At 37.6% G+C, this 12,055-nt stretch overlaps 1 protein-coding gene across 5 annotated transcripts in view; it reads right to left on the bottom strand.

Annotated features, from left to right (window-relative positions):
• LOC140190616 (zinc finger MYM-type protein 4-like) overlaps positions 1-2,094 on the bottom strand; it is a 226,463-nt gene extending 224,369 nt beyond the window's left edge. For all 5 annotated transcript variants that reach the window (XM_072247324.1, XM_072247325.1, XM_072247326.1 and 2 more), the window contains exon 1: positions 2,041-2,094. The gene's annotated coding sequence lies outside the window, so the exon portion shown is untranslated. The remainder of the gene's footprint in view (positions 1-2,040) is intronic.
• Between the last annotated feature and the right edge of the window lie 9,961 nt (positions 2,095-12,055).

Here is a 12,055-nt window from a genome sequence, read left to right as displayed (position 1 = left end):
TTTAATTTAAATTTTTAATATATTTCAATCAGAATCACGTATAGTATTTCCAGCATATGTCGTGAAATTTTTTGTCTTCGTGGCAGCAGTAAAATGCATTACATAATATTATAGAAAGAAATGTGAATTATAGTAAATATAAATATATATATATGTTAAATTAAATAAGGAGTACGAAAACTTTAAAAAATGTCGTGAGCTAGTGTTAATGGGTTCAATGTCCATTAAGAAATCTGATTGCAGAAGGGAAGAAATTGTTCCTGAATCATTGAGTGTGTGCCTTCAGGCTTCTGTACCACCTTCCTGATAGTAGCAATGAGAACAGGGCATGTCCTGGGTGATGGGGGACCTTAATGATGGATGCTGCCATTTTGAGGTCTCCTTGAAGGTGTCCTGGATACTATGGAGGCGAGCGCCCATGATGGAACTGACTTAAGTTTACAAGTATCAGTTTATTTTGATCCTGTGCAGTAGCCCCCCCCCCCCATACCAAATGGTGATGCAGCCAGTTAGAATGCTCTCCACGGTACATCTGTCGAAATAGTGTAAGTTATAGTTTTTTCATGTATTACACTGTACTGCTTCAGCACAACAATAAATTTCATGACATGCCTGTGATATAAAATCTGATTCTGATTCTGAAATTTCACTTACAGTATTTCTTAAATCAAATAGAATGAAGAAATAAACTGCTCTCTTTTTGTATTTTTCTAATGCTTACGACGCCAACATAAAACTTAAGTAACAATCAGTCTGGAGCATTCAAAGTTCCCAAAGGCTTAACAAAAATAACCCTTTTAATGTCATTATTTGAAGTCTCCCATTTTTGTTGTGAATGTAGCTTGACAGTGACTTGCAGAACTCCTTCTCCCTAATCAAGTGATAAACACATTAAAGATAAACAAGCAATCCTAAAGTTTTAAGCGCAGAATGAGTGCTATATATACTGTTTACTCTCCATGGCTAAACCTAAGGCATTAAGGAGATTCACTAAAATTATACCAAAAGAAAAAGGCTTTGGTTACGAGCAGAAATGGAGAGAAATGCAATTTGCGTTTGTGAAGAAAAAATAAAATGTATTATAAATTGTGCAGGTTTTGTTGAGGTAAATGGGAGTAATTCAGTAATCCATAAGTTGCAAATTTAAGATCACTACCAATAGAACAAAGGGAGAGGGTATGAGATTTGTATATAGCACATTTACAATTTGGAGTAAGTTCTCTGTAATGGTGGTGGAAACAGAATCCACAATAGTTTTTAAAAGCAAAAAAAAAGATGAATTTGGAGAAAAGAAGCAGGAGGCTTGAATGCTAGATGACTTCAAAATGCATGTACAGGAGCAGAAGACCCAGTAGCCCTTTTTCTGTGCTGTAAAATTAGATCGTTCCATTAAACCACAAAAAGCAAAATAGAAAACCCTTACACCATAAAATAAACACATCAGTGAATCCTTTCAAAATGCCACTGCCTGGATACAGCTGATCAGAAATTCTAAAGTCTAAAACATAGTAATCAGTATTAACTGATTATGCACCTGTGTGTGTATCTATGTATTTGTGTGATTGTGTGTGTGTATTTGCTTTATTACATTTTAATGGCGGGGCAATTTGTAGCAACCATTTTTAAGTTTCTTTTCTGTTCCTTTCTTCACTGGAGCTTTCAATCTTATAATACACACATGCCATGCCCCTTTTAGGAGGCCTACTGTCCATCTCTGAACGGTATGAGACCAGAATACAGTTAAGGATCAGCACTACAGTGTTTGAAAATTGCTTACCGGTTATTTTTTCCTTTAACCTTTTAACACACCTTTCCCGCAGATTTTTCTTTTAATACAACCTATTAAATCTTTGTACCTGCAGCCCTTGACATAAATATGTCAAAGGAGGCCTCTTTCTCACTCCATTAAGATTAAAATGTTTAAAAATGTGATATCATTTCAGCTGACATTGGTGAAAAAAAACACATAGAAAGAACTGCAGTGCATTTAGTTTAAGCATCTGATCCTGAAACACTGTGGTACACATGTTTGACACTTACCCTGTTGTTTAAACCCACACACAGTGAAGCCAGGCATCCAAGCTGACATAGAACTATTCACCCAAGGAATCCCATAATGCAATAGAGGTGCTGTAAACTGGGTTACTGCAAGTGCTGAAAAAGCAGGGACTCTCATTATGAATTTCAGGATGTAAGAACATGATCTTTTCACAATATGATAATAAGAGTCCTTTGATTATTTATTTACTGTTTTAATTAATAATAAAAAATAAAATTCCATACTTTTATATGAAATGCAATATCAATCAAACAGTAACTAAATGAGAAAAAAATTGAATTAACATGACTGAATCAATCTTTGTACATGATTTCTTTAAGTGTGTCTTTTGTATTTTCCTCCCATTTTTGCTTCAGCCCTGTTTTTGCTGCCTCCCACCTCCTACTTTACCCAGGAACAGAATAATATGAATGAGAGTCTTCTCAGTTTCACAATCAGTAAGACCCACAATTGCATTTCCTCGCTAAGCTTATTTAAGCTGTTACAGAGGTAGAAGTACACATATATTATGTAATTAATCACACAAATTGGTAAATTTGTTTATGCATACTTCTATAGAACTAATTACACATGTAAAACCAAACAAGTGATTAACTTGGTTACAAACAAGGGAAAATCTGCCGATGCTGGAAGTCCAAGCAACACACACAAACTGCCGGAGGAACTCAGTTGCAACTTTTGTTACTGTCTTGAGAATATAAGGCTAGAAATAACCATTTGATTATAGATGCAGTGCTCGTAGGTGAAGACTCCTGTACTAATGAGAGGGATTATGTTATAAAGAAATGAAATGATACCCAGCAGAAAACAGAATCACAATCAGAATCAGGCTTAATATCACCTGCATATGTCATGAAATTTGTTAACTTTGCAGCTGCAGTACAAAGCAATACATGATAATACAGTAGAGAGAAAAAGAAAACTGCGAATTACAGTAAGTATATACCATATTATATATAATAGTTAATTCAATTAGTGCAAAAAATAGAAAATTAAATAAGTAGTGAGGTAGTGCTCATGGGTTCAATATCCATTCAGAAATTCAAAGATTCAAAATACATTTATTATCAAAGTGAGCATGTCCTTATGAGGCACTGCTCCTTAAAGCTGACCTGGATACTAAAGAGGCAAATGTCCATGATAGAGCTGGCTAATTTTACAACTCTCTGCAGCTTACTTCAATCATGTGCAGTAGCATTCCCCCTCCACATGCCAGACAGTGATGCAGACAGAAAAAGAGGGGAAACATATTATGGTTTCTCATAAGTTTTTAAACCATAGTTCTATGGTACTATTTGCAAGGCACTAATATCAGTATAATATCAATCTGAGATGTTGGAAAGTGATGTGTCCATTTTACACAGACTCACAAATCAAACCTGCCCCAGTGGTTTAACTTCCATCCATTTGGCTGCTGGTTAAAGCAGAAAGTCTTCCCAAAGGGCAACAGACTCGAATGGCAGCAACTACCTGTGTAACTGTTTAACCATCGATGATTTTGGATGTGATCTCAGAAGCACCCATTCGCATTGATATCAGCCTCTATATACATTTGCCGTGTGTGTGACCAGTTGCAAGAGTAGCTCAGTTAGTCACAGCCACCATTATTGCATTAATTTGGATCTGCTGCTTCACCTACTTGACGATGATCATGGAGATTGGTTCTCTTGGGGTATGGCTTGGTGTACCATTTCTAGTTACTGCAAAAAATACCTATAACAGCTATAAGAGAGACAATAATGGAAACTTTAAACTGGTTTCCACCTCCTCAAAGGAGACTGCAGCGAAGTATCAAAATGGTCAGACAGCTCTCCACATTGGTGTCACATTGAGACCTCTCCCAACATCAGCCGGCAGTCAACAAGGTTTGGACCTACTAAAGTTTTGTCTCATGCCTGCGGTTACATCAATAAATCTTGGGTTTTATTTTGCTTCATTTTTGCAATTCATGTAGATCTCCTTTCATAATGGCTTTCAGAATCTTTCCTACTCTCTCTGACTGATAGACAAGTGCTCTCCAATTCAAACTAGTGATCACCAACCAAGTCTTAATTTAACTTTGACTTACACTACACTATATTTTCTGCCATTTAGGGTCAAGAGTCATGAAAGTGGAGGTTAAGGGCCCTCCATGTATTTATAATATAAAAAAGGTTTATTTTAATTTTCTCTTTGTTTTCTAAAAATAGTTTAACATTCTATTTTTCAATGGCATTCCCATTATGTTGAGAAATGCCCAGGGATTTCTGTCCTCTGGTACAGTTCAATTGTGTATATTTGGAGTAGAAATAAATTCTCGGGTAACAAAAAAATAAGAACAGTATATCAGTGGGTACTTGAAGCAATCACATTGAAAATAATCACCAGTGACCCAAATTAAAACCTGGGGATTCAAACGCGAATGGAATGGAAAGATCTAGGATGCACTTAAAAACAGAATATACAAATCTCTCAAGAATATTGTGAACAGTAATCTGTAATTCTGGTTGTGTAAATAACCATTTATATTGTCTATATTGTACACAGGTAGAGTGATCTCGATGTATCAAAAGCTATCATAATTTGGAAAGTACCTTCATGGACTGAAAAACATCAAGTGCTGCTATAAGGAAATCCTTGCTATCTTGGTTTGACTCAATATGTCCAGCACCTACATGTAATATAATCTGGGAAGTGCAAGGATATGTACCAGTAACTTCAAAGTACAGCTCTGCGTAAGCTAGTGAAGACTCTGATGAAATGAAATCAATGATGAATGAAGAAGCTATTTTGTGTTACACCTGATGAGTCATAGAATCACAGAAAGATCCATGGAAGAAGGATATCGTTGAGTTCATTCCAGATCCTCAAGGAAAAAAAATCTGTATTTACCATTATTCTTCTATCAGCTCCAAAATCCTATCTGATTCATTTTTGTAAGTTATTCATTAATCAGCAATCACTGTCCTTTTTGGGAAGCACTTTAAAAGTTATAATAACAAACTGCACCTTTTGTATTTTAACATCATCAGTATTTTCTTTGATGATACCCCACTGCCCAGGACATGCCCTCTTCTCATTGTTGCCATCATATAGGGGATACAGAAGCCTGAAAACACACACTCAGTGATTCAAGAACAACTTCTTCCCCTCTGCCATCTGATTTCTAAGTGGACATTGAACCCATGAACACTACCTCACTGCTCCTTTTTAATTTCTGTTTTGTATTATATATTTTAATTTAACTATTTAATATGCATTTATATACTTACTGTAATTTAGCTTTTTTATATTTATTATGTATTGCATTGAACTGCCGCCACAAAGTTAACAAATTTCATGACATTTGTCGGTGATATTAAACGTGATTCTGATTATGAAATCTTTTACCTCTAGTTTCTAACTTTATTTCGTTTCTTATTACGTTTACTCTTTAAAAAAGTGTCATTGAATATTTCCATTAAATTACATTGTATTTCACTGCATTAAAGAAGACAACCTATAGAAAAACATAGTTGAGACACCACTATTTTACCAAATCAGTAACTCTCCATTACACTCTTGCTGAGGCTCTATCGCCCATTTCAAAATAGGATGCTAATTGGGATTGAGAAACTGTTTATATTACCTTACACTTGTACTCTGTGTAACAGTCATGTTAGTTGGTAGACAATGATCAACAATTAGTACTAAAAGTTTTATAGAGTCTGTCTGTCTTTACAACCTCTAAAATTTTTAGTACGAATTGTTGATCCTTTGTCTACCAACTAACATGAATTGCTACATAATTTCCTGCATTAAATTTCACCTTTTATGTGTTGTTCCATTTTATCAGCCTGATAATGTCCTCCTGAAATCTGTTTCCATCTTCCACAGTGTTTATTGCATATCTGTTTAAAATGATTCCCTGTATATGTCAAGTCCAGACTATAAATGTACACCAAAGACTGGCCCTTTACACATTTCCCACTGTTACATAAAGCAAATACTCAGTATCATTTTCAACATTCTGCATCTTTGGCAATTTTGTTTTAATTCCGCGAAGTTGAATATTGCTAATTATCAACATGCTTTATCAAAGGTCTTTTGAAAGATCATAAATCAACTGTACTGACTCAGATTGTGGCAATTACAAATTAATGAGCAATTCAAAAGCAGGTCCTTTCTATTTGCACACTAACCGCTTCAACTACTTCAAGTGCTTTTGCATAAGTGCTGTGATATTCTAGCTAAAGCATTCCGGACATGAAGCAGATTCTCTTTATAATAACACTGTTCAAGTCTATAATAATAGTGTTCCAGATTTTAAGTTGACCAGTTGCAGTCTGTTTTCCTCAATCTGAACTTCTGGGTTAAATGTGAAGCATAGGTTAATATTCTCATTAATATCTGTTATCTCTGCAGTCCTGTGAATTTAACATATTGAGAGATATTTTAATATCTTTTGCTGCATTTTAAGCACAATTGCACATATTTATGATCTGCATGCTTTCCAAAATATTTTTTCTGGGAGGAGATCCATAATTGGATGTGGCTGTTCTACTCATCACTAGTGCAGTCCTAATTAGCGGATGGAAGATGATCTAGTCTCAAGCCGAGCAAACCTGCATTTTCTTCTTTATTGTGTGTTGTACTGATTATAATCAATACCAAGTCCATCAGAGAGGAAATGGGTTTATCAAGTAAGATGATCCGCACTGCGGACGTGTTAATCTCTAAAGACATACGGTTAATGCTAGTAGATTGTGGAAATGCTATGTTGGCATCGGAAGCATGGTTACAGCTGCCAGTTGACCCCAGCATAATCTTCATTGATTTGATTTGACGCAAGTGACGCTTTGTACTCTTGTTTCAATGTACACGTGATAAATAAAGCTAATATTTAATCTTTAATCTCCTTGCATTTGGATGACTACATTATGTTTTCCCTGGATCCAGTGTTGTTCCACAGATAGATGAACAACTGCAGCCAAGTTAATCCGCTCTTGGGAGAGTTAATGTCAGGAAAAAACACTTTGACCACTGGTCCAGCTGATCATCTGACCCTTTCACTTTTAGGTCCAATTACCTGAAGGTGCCTGGACTCTGAAGCAGAGACAGGGCATGTATCAAGACCTGGGTGGAATGTATAGCCAAAATGAATCAGACATTGGGATCATGGAAGTAATTTTCTGACCATAATGTGTGGAAAAACCTGGTCTTCAGATGTGAAATGTCCTTTGGTTTGCTGTATGTTGCCTTACTACAGTATTCATCTGATCCTGACTTCCCAATTGTCTGCAGATTGTAAATGGACTTTATCTGCAGGACACAATGTAGAAATCACCTGATTAGGTGGGGGGTGGTATTGGGAGAATGCATCCTGGTGTGGCTTTCAATTTGATGGCTCTTTTGGTAAGGGCTACATCCAGCTATGACAAAAACGGAGTGTGACTGTGGGTCCGATCTCTCCCCATTTTGCTGTTGTGTGCTTCATTGAGTTGGACTGCACCATATCCATAATATATTCTAGAAGAGCAATTTGATCACAGGTCACTCAGACAGTGGTCTGCAGTAATAGATGGTGGACTGCGTACACCTGGCAGTACTGGCAAAGTCAGTTGATAGAATGCTTCTTCACCGGAAACTTCAAACATCAAGAACCATGCACCCTGCTCAAATCCTTCATGTGAAGCATTATTATATATTTGAAGTAGCAAGAGTGGGGTTAAAACCATTATTCACCTCCTAGAATATGCATTTGTCAAGATGGGCTAGAAAAATTCTTTCAATTTTTTTTTGTATTTTCTTTGGTAAGTTATGTATAATGTCACTTTATGTCTGCCTGAGTTTGTTATGTACTGTGCTGCTGTTTCTAAAAGCTCATCTTTGAAGCATTTTTACCTCAGGTATATATATGACATAGTTACAAACTTGAACTTGAAGGGATGCAATGGACTTTGTCACAGTCCAGTCTAAAAAGCTGCATTATAAAGGACTCTATGCTCTGTTAGCTGTAACCACGATTGCAAACTAAAACTGATGCTGTAAGATTATCAGCATAGGCGAAAGATATACTCCAGTCTGCCTAAAACCAGCTGCATCTTTCAGTTCATGAAATGATGTGAGAAGAGCATCTTGATCACAACCCAGTCAGGTAGTGACTGATTGATGCAAACTGGCACACTCTGAGGGAAAAGAGTACATCGACAGAGGTATGCCTAATCTTGGTTCTTGCAATGTCTCTTTGGAAAAAGGCCAGCGATTAGTCCCACTGCACACTGATGGGCTGTTAAAACCCACAGTTCGCTCAATGAATATAGATAAGGGAAAAGTTCATGATATGTTGATGCAATATATGTATTCTAAGCAAGTAGAATGAGATGGTTTGTATCCTTTGGCCCACTGAGTCTTGGCAAAATTCTGCTTCTATATCTTATGATATTGACAATGATGACATAAATTTCTGAATTAAATATTTTCAAATTTTGTATATAAAGTATATTTTAAAAAGCTTCATAAGCCAGTTAATGGAATGGACAGATGAAATTTGTTTCACGGAAGTATGAAGTATTTCATTTTTGTTAGGGATCATTCTAGTCATGTCATTATGGATAGAGTCTCCGTAGATTAACTAACATAAGAACCAGTCTTCAAGACATAAAACCTGTACACAATTTGATGGGATATTCTGAATCTGTCTCATTGAAACTACATTGGGGATGACAATAAATGAATATTACTGCTAATTGCACATTGCCAAAGGTGTATCCTTGCCACTTAATGTACAGTGCGGGACAGATCTGTTTTCTCTCTTAACCTTCTGGTTAGTTGTATATTCATGGAGTCATCCCTCAACACTGTAACAAAAACGGTGTATTTTGGGTGCCTGGCCTTTGTAACAGAGAACAGTATTCAAGGTTCAAAGTAAATTTTATTATCAGAGTACATATATGTCACCACGTACATATTTGGGAGCAAAGAGGTCCTTCTGCAGTTGTACAGGGCCCTGGTGAGACCACACCTGGAACATTGTGTACAGTTTTGGTCTCCAAATTTGAGGAAGGACATTCTAGCTATTGAGGGAGTGCAGCGTAGGTTCACGAGGTTAATTCCCGGGATGGCGGGACTGTCATATGTTGAAAGATTGGAGCGACTGGGGTTGTATACACTGGAATTTAGAAAGATGAGAGGGGATCTAATTGAAACAGATAAGATTATTAAGGGATTGGACACGCTAGAGGCAGGAAACATGTTCCCGATGTTGGGGGGGTCCAGAGCCAGAGGCCACAGTTTAAGAATGAGGGGTAGACAATTTAGAACGGAGTTGAGGAAAAACTTTTTCACACAGAGGGTTGTGGTTCTGTGGAATGCTCTGCCTCAGAAGGCAGTGGAGGCCAATTCTCTGGATTCTTTCAAAAAAGAGTTAGATAGAGCTCTTAAAGACAGCGGAGTGAAGGGATATGGGGAGAAGGCAGGAAAAGGGTACTGATTGTGGATGATCAGCCATGATCACAGTGAATGGTGGTGCTGGCTCGAAGGGCTGAATGGCCTACTGTTGCACCTATTCTCTATTGTCTATACAACCTTGAGATTCTTTACCCTGTGGGCATACTCAACAAATCTATAGAATAGTAACTATAGCAGGATAAATGAAAGATCAAGTAAAGCATAGAAGACAACAAACTCTGCAATTGCAAATATAAAAAATTACGAGAGCATGAAATAACAAGATGAAGAGTCCTTAAAGTGAGATCATTGGTTAGGGAACATCTCAATAGATGAGTCTTTTGTTCGAGAGCCTGGTGATTGAGGGGTAGTAACTGTTCCTGAACCTGGTGGTGTGAAGCCTAAGGCATTTGTACCTTCTACCTAATGACAGCATCCAGAAGAGAGGTTGACCTGGGTAGTGAGGATCTTAATGATGAATGTTGCTTTCCCTCAACGGCATTTAATGTTGATGTGCTCAACGGCTGGAAGGACGTTGCCTGTGATGTGCTGGGCCAAATCCACTAACTTTTGTAGGATTTTCGGTTCAAAGGCATTGGCGTTTCCATACCAGGCTGCATTGCAGCCGGTCAATACACTTTCCACCACACATCTTTAGATGTTTGTCTAAGTTTTTGATGTCATGCCAATCTCTGTAGACTCCAAAGTAAGTAGGGGCGTTGTTGTGCTTTCTTTGCAATTACATTTGGAAGTGATGAGTACAGGACCCATCATACGGGTATTCAAAGGGGTTCTGCTATTTGGGATCTGCTATATGATACTGTAAATTTGAATATATTCAAAATATTAAAGTAGATGATTACAGCAATTTAAAGTATTATTATCTTTGTCTTGATAAAGTCTAAAATATTGTGTCAAGAGAGAAAGATTCCCTTGGACTCTCTCTGTCCTGGAGGGTTACTGTATAAATAAAGACTTTTATATTTCCCCTTTACAGCTTCCATGTGACTTAATTTTAATTCAGTTAGAACAAGGGATACCATTCTAATAGCTTGAAGGAAAAGGAATACTTGGTGATCTCTTCGAAGATGGCATAGAAAGAGATAATGCAGTTAGAATACGTACATTATCCCTGCTTTTATAAACAGATGCATCAAGTGCAAAAGCAAGGATCTTTACAAAGCCTAAGCTGGAGTTCTGTATCCACCGATAGGGTAGCAGACACCAACAGAATCAACAAACTCATTCGTAAGGCCAGTGATGTTGTGGGGATGGAACTGGACTCTCTCACGGTGGTGTCTGAAAAGAGGATGCTGCCTAAGTTGCATGCCATCTTGGTCAATGTCTCCCATCCACTACATAGTGTACTGGGTGGGCACAGGAGTACATTCAGCCAGAGACTCATTCCACCGAGATGCAGCACAGAGCATCATAGGAAGTCATTCCTGCCTGTGGTCATCAAACTTTACAACTCCTCCCTTGGAGGGTCAGACACCCTGAGCCAATAGGCTGGTCCTGGACTTATTTCATAATTTACTGGCATAATTTACATATTACTATTTAACTATTTATGGTTCTATTACTATTTATTATTTATGGTGCAACTGTAACGAAAACCAATTTCCCCCGGGATCAATAAAGTATGACTATGACTATGACTATGACTATGACTATGAATTACACATCTTAGGAAGAATGTCAAGTCTTTTAAGACTTTCTATATATTTATCCACTATAACTGCACCAGGGCACGAGTCATATATAAAAGAGGTGAGGGAGGTTTATGCCCAAGTGGCCACCCATTTTAATTCCACTTCCCATTCTCATATGTCAGTACATGGCCTCCTCTGTTGTCGTGACAAACCCACACTCAGGTTGGAGAAGCCTCCAACCTGATGGCATGAACATCGATTTCATGAACTTCCCGTAATGCCCCCACCCCTCACCATTCCCCTTTCCCTCTCTCACCTTATCTCCGTACCTGCCCATGAACTTCCTCTGGTGCTCCTCCCTCTTTTCTTTCTTCCATGACCTTCTGTCCTCTCATATCAGATTCCCCCTTCTCCAGCCCTGTATCTCTTTCACCAAATTCCCAGCTCTTTGCTTCACCCCTCTCCCCACCTCCCCGTTTCACTTATCACTTTGTGTTTCTTCTTCCTCCTCTTCCCCCACCTTCTAACTCTATTTTTTCTCTTGTTCTGGTGAAGGGTCTCAGCCCGAAATATCAATTATAGTCTTTTCCATAGATGCTGCCTGACCTGCTGAGTTCCTCCAGCATTTTTTGTGTGTTGCTTTGGATTTCCAACATCATTCTTTTTGATAAAGTGAAGAGAAACTGTTTTAACCAGCCGATGAGTGTGTGGTCAGGTGACACAGATTAAAGGAATTGGCATGAGCACCAGTGGGAGCAGAAGCAGAACAGTTTCTTATTAAAATTAGATTTCATAACTTTTGTTATGAAATGAAATGAGGTTTTTAAAAAATTTTAGAAATAAATTCCAGTGATTTTTGAAAAGGCATCATACAAATGAAGGGGATAAAATTCCACAGCAATGGTGAAATAGAAGATAACTAAGAATGATTGGATAG

The sequence above is a fragment of the Mobula birostris genome, chromosome 30 (genome assembly GCF_030028105.1).
Source record: "Mobula birostris isolate sMobBir1 chromosome 30, sMobBir1.hap1, whole genome shotgun sequence".
NCBI lineage: Eukaryota > Metazoa > Chordata > Chondrichthyes > Myliobatiformes > Myliobatidae > Mobula > Mobula birostris.
This window is presented reverse-complemented; position numbering and strand designations above follow the sequence as displayed.